Consider the following 5,880-nt stretch of genomic DNA (forward strand, 5'->3'; position numbering starts at 1 on the left):
GGGGCGTCGGCGCGCCGGGCCCCGCCATGGCCGCGTCCGAGCTCTACACAAAGGTACGGCGCCCCGCGGGCCCGCGCCGTGGGAAGGGCGCCGCCGGCCGCCGGGCTGGGGAGGGGGCGGGAGCGCGAGGGCCCGGCCCGGCAAGCACCATCCCCTTCAGCGCGTTTCAGAATCCCCGGCCCTGCCTGCCCGCCCTCCCTCCCGCAGCTGCATCTTCCTCTTTCGGGCGGTGGATGAGGCGGCTGAGGGAGGCCAGTCTCGGGGTCTCCGTGCCCCCTGCCACGTTTCTCGAGCTGGGGGCAGACGGGTGTCTGAGTGGAGAGAGGGCCCGCGTGGATTTGGTAGGGTGGGCCTGGACCAGGATTGCCTAGCCCTCCTACTCGGTTTAGGGAAAATCCTGGCTGGTGGGACATGCTTGATGTGGTAGATCCGTTGGTCCCTCTCGTGGGGACACGCGCTTAAAATACCGCCTTGTGTTGGTATGCGGCGCCGCTTCTGCCGTCAGCCAACCTTTCTGTGAGGTTATTGTGGAATCCTGCAAACAGTGGCCAGCCGGTTTTCACCTTCAGCTGCCCGCTTTCTGATTGCTGCCCTGGGGTGGTGAGCCCCTCGGAAAGATACTGCCGGAAAAATGAGAGCTGATTCACGGGCTGAGGTGGTTGGTACACATTTGTCGCTGGGAGTTTGCAACCTGCGTGCAATCCCTTAGAGGCTTGTTAGGCTCCATGTCCTCACCATCCTCTGTGGCGAGCCTTTTCCTTCTGGGTTTAGCTTAAGGAAAGTGGCAACCTTTTCTCTCTTAAACTGACAGCAATATTTTCTGGATCTTGTAATCTCTGAATGCAGTATTTTGGAGACCTGTCCCTTTGCAGACTGTTCTGAAAAATGTGTCTTGGGCAGTGTGTGGTGCTCTTTGTGAACGTGTGTAATCATATAAATTCAAACGGAGGTAGGTGTTTCCAGTTGACAGAATTGCCTTAAGTTTTCAAGTTCACATTCCAGCAAAATCTCCATTTAGGATCATGAAGTCATTGCTTCCATAGGTGACCCAAGTTAAGACCAGGGCCCAAGTTGCAGCATGTTATAGAGGAAAGAGATTTGGACTCGGCATTAAGAGACCTGGATTCTAGCTGGGACATTTTTGTGTAATAACTCTGTGACCTTGGACAAGTCACTTAACCTCTTTGGTTCAGTTTCCTCATCTGTAAATGGAGTTAATTATACCTGCCCTGCAGGATTTGGACTCGGCATTAAGAGACCTGGATTCTAGCTGGGACATTTTTGTGTAATAACTCTGTGACCTTGGACAAGACACTTAACCTCTTTGGTTCAGTTTCCTCATCTGTAAATGGAGTTAATTATACCTGCCCTGCATCCCTTACAAGCTGTTGTGAGGATCACAATTAATAGTAGTTGTGAAAACTTTTTATAACCTTTACATTTCCCTACAAATATGAGGTATATGATTCATTTACTTAACCATGAAATGAGGCACTTGCGGGAAACATTCTCTGGGATCTCTTTCTAGCCCCAGATTTTAGGACTGCAAAGTCGGAACTTCTCTCTGAACCTGGTAATTTCTTTAGGCAAGTAGATCTCTAAGGTATGAATGAGTACAACTGGAAACTAAAAGTTACTTGATTAACAAACACTTATATCGTTGCTTACTATGTGTCAGGTACTGTTCTGTTTTACAAATTTTAACTCATTTAATCCTCGTAATGAACATATGATGTAGAATCTAAGAAATAGTCATTTTCACATAAAGAGGTATCAGTCTGTAAAGATTTCTTAGTTACTTTGTTCAGGCCCTCCCTCCAACTCTTCTCTTGGTGAGCAGTGCATCTTTGAGCTGCCTGACTAATAGCAGGCTGCTTAACTAGGGACTGATTGGATAATATATTGCTGTTGGATTTTGGATCCGCTTTTTCCCCCCAAGATAGGGAGGTAAAAAATGAAATGATACTGTAATCTTTAAATTGTAAGGTTGTGAGCTTTGCTCCCAGCTTTATCACATCTGTTTTAAAATTCACCTTTTAATCATTTTAAAGACAGCTGGTTTAGACATCAAGAAAGAAAAAAAAAACTGGTTTATACATAAAGTTGGGGTTTAAGCTGCCTTCTAAATACACTTATGCCTGAGAATAGTCTGATCACTTGGCTATTTGTTGGCAAATTGTTTTTGTGAATGGGCCTTTGCTTAATGGCAGGCAGAAATATTTATTGAGCATTCTGTGTGTCAGGTACTCTGCTTAATGTTGAGAGGTTCTAACAGTCAGCAAGACACATTCCTTTCCCTCAAGGGGCATGCAGTCTGCTTCTTATATTCATGACCCACATTGAATGAATCTCCAAGGGCATAAACAACCTGCTGTTACCTTAACAGCAGGCAGACAGCTGGTATGGTATTTATTAGTAGAAGTTAGGGAATGGGTTGGGACATGGAGAAGGTTGGAATGTTTCCAGAGATTAAAGTTGGGGTAGTCATTATTAGGGGATGAGGAAATCATTAGAAGTAATATCAGAGGATAAAAACATGGATCTTTCCTTTGCAGAGGATTACAGAGAAGGAAGTTATGGGGTAGATTACAAGGAAAGATGTATTAATGACATGCCATAATTATTGTATTCAACATTGTGGTTAAATCTGAAAAGTGCCCTCTTAAAAAATGTCATTGAGAGCTTAAAGGCAGAGTTTGATGTGTGATACAGATCAGCTTCTATTACAATGAAGGGCAAGAGACTGTTCAATTTCTTCTTTTTAGCTAGAATGATAATGGTTTTGTTGCAGTAGTTTAGCAGGGCTTCCATTTTGTACATTTTTCCAGCAGTATAAACATTTTAAGGGCAATAGCTAGGTCCCTGGGATATAACATTTCTGGAAACTAACATTTTGGTTAAAACATTTCTGTTGTTTTTTTTAAAATAACAGCTATATTGAGATATAATTCACATACTATGCAATTCTCCAATTTAAAGTGTATAATTCAATGGTTTTTTGTATATTTACAGAGTGGTGGTTGATTTGTTATTAGGTCCACCTGCCTTGCTACCAAAGAATTGAAGGCAGCTGTGATATCTCATTGCTTTTGATTTTGAAAATATTTGCTAGTCTTGACTTGCCAGTGGAAATCTGTATTATAGCGTCACCCATAGGTGCTTTCAGCAACTACAAAGGATTCAGCATTTGTGGAGCAGGGGTTAGCTGTTAGATCTAGAAAGATCACCAGCAGCAATGTAAAGAATGACATGCTTGTCCTCACATGAGGTTCCCAGACAGCATGGGTAGCACCATTAATGCTGTGGAATGGCCAAGATTACCTGAAGCTATTTAATTAGGAGGTCCGCATTGTGTGTTAAGATGCTGAGTATTGTAACAGTGCAAAAATAATAATCTAAAGCCCCATGTTTGCACAGCCATGTAAACTTTCCTAGATGAAACTGCTGTTATGCCAGTAGATTGTACAGTTGTAACCTTCCTTTCCCACTGTATTCCCTCATACCTACTGAAGCCACATGGCCTAGATTTTTTTTCTGGGATAGTTCCATTTTTATATTCTATGCCATTGTCCCTTCAAACCATCAGTCCTGGAAATTCTAATATTTTCATGTTGAAACTACATTTCTCAGACTGCTTCCAGCATCTTAAAACAGGACAGAAATCTCATCTTTAGTCATATGACTTAATTTGGAGTTTGGCAAGCACATTCGCCGTCCTCAAGTCTCCTGTCACACATCTTCCATTTGTATTTCCTCCTGCTGACAATATGCCTGTTAATGGCACTGCTATTCTAATCTTTCAGGTTGGAAACCTCAGCATCCTTTTTCTTGTCTTTCACATTCTACTTCTTTTATACCAATACTAACTTCACTTGGCATCCAGCCAACAGTTCAGATTCTGAACCCCCATGAGTACTTTTTTCCTGTCTTAATGACCCATCCACATTTCTGTCTTATAGTTGTTTGTGTTTATGTTTATCACTCCCACCATACCATGAGCCCCCTGAGATGCTGTTTTGGTCATTTCCTGTAGAGCCTAGCAATGTCTTACACAAAATAGATGCTTATTGAATATTTGTTGAATGAATGAATGAACAGTGGAGGAACAAATTGAAAATAATGGTTTGGGATATTTAATTCACATGTAGTAATGAAGCAGGGTATAAAGAAGTGGTTAAACAAGCAAACACATTTTCAGGCATGTTGAAAGGATGAGTAATAAGAGAACTGGGAGCCAGGGAGACCAAGGAGACTGCTTCAGGAAACAGAATGTGAAGTCTGATCTGAGGCATGAGCAGAACATGTGGGAAAGAAGGGGACAAATATGAGAGACAGGTCTCTGAGATGGATTAGATGTAGGATGGGAAGGAGAGGGAATAGGATAAGATAATGCCAGTAGCTCCAGCCTTGGAAAGTGAAAGTTAATTTTTATTTCATCATGAATTTTTATTGTGGATTCTGTGGAACTTGAAAGTTACTCAGAAATACTTCTTTAAACTGCTTGAGCAAAGCAGAATGCCAGTGATTTCCTCTTGAAATTCATTACTATCTCTAGTAAGTGTGAAAGTTCTGTGTATTGCCCAGTGGTTAGGAGTACAAAAAGGTTCTAACTCTAATGAGAGTTGCTACTGCCAGATAAAATAGTTTAAATCTTCCTGGTGCTTGTAGCTTTTTAAAGTAAGGGAAAACTGGAGGAAGCTCTATGAATGGGGTTCCAAGGATCTAATTACAACCTCGTGGAAGGAGTGATGGGAATGCTAACTTTTGTACTGTATAGGAGAGTACAGGAGAGGAGAGATGATTCCCCTCCGAAGGTAATTTGGCTTCTCTGTTTTCCATTTTATGATGAATTTTGCCTTCATTGGGGGAATTTAGGGGTAGTGGCCCACTGGAGGATAAACTCAGATTTATTTGTCTCCAGGCAGTTCCTAGTGAAGTGCACTGTGTTAGTGGAAGAACAAACTTCTGACCGATCTATAGAGTAAGGACTGCCCCTAGGCAAAATATTGCATGGGCAGCTCCAGTTCTCCCACCCACCCTAATAGGCCTGTTCTACATCCCACAGTGGTCTTTCCAGACTTTTTCCATTTGTCTGCCTGGAGAGTTTGTCTCTCCTTTCCCTCTGGCACCCCCCACCCCTGCCCTCCCAATTTCTCATCAGCTATATTGAGGTATAATTTACATGCAATAAAATTCGCTCATTTAAAGTGTACATTTTGATGTGTTTTGACAAATATATTCTGTCATGTAACCACCACCACAAACAAGATATGGAACATTTCTATCACCCCAGAAATTCCTTTGTGCTTAGCTTCTTCTCTTCTCCAACTTATTCAAAGTGTTTATCAGAGTTGCACTTGCCCATTAGGGCAGAGAAAGAGTTTTTTTGTTTTTTTCAAAATGAATGTTATGGTTCCACCTTAGCCCAACCAATAGAGACTTAATGCAAACATCTGGCCTTGGATGTCACTCTTGTGGAGTTTCCTTTTCAGTGGGAGGTGGGAGTAGATGGAAAAGGAGTTCAGGTGATTTATTTGATCTTTCTTTACACACTTGCCACTTTGCCTTTATCAATGATATTTGCCTTTGATGCCTTGTTTCCCTAGGTCTTTAGTGTGTTTAAATGCCCTTTGGTAAATTTTACCCTTTAATAGTTTTTCTTCCCCATCTATATTGGTTATAATGTCAGTCTGAGTTTGTGCCGATACAGCTACATTTTACAAAAACTTATCCCTGGCTCTTCATGCCTCAGGCATTCTCCATTTCCCTTCTAAGCTCTCCTCACCCGTGGTTCTCCTTAACTAGCATTATCATCTCCTTGTACAACAGGGGCTTTTGGCCAGTTGTAGAACTTAGTGGTGAGATAATGATGTTTTGATT

This window comes from Galeopterus variegatus, unplaced genomic scaffold (assembly GCF_000696425.1).
Source record: "Galeopterus variegatus unplaced genomic scaffold, G_variegatus-3.0.2 Scaffold1487, whole genome shotgun sequence".
Lineage (NCBI taxonomy): Eukaryota > Metazoa > Chordata > Mammalia > Dermoptera > Cynocephalidae > Galeopterus > Galeopterus variegatus.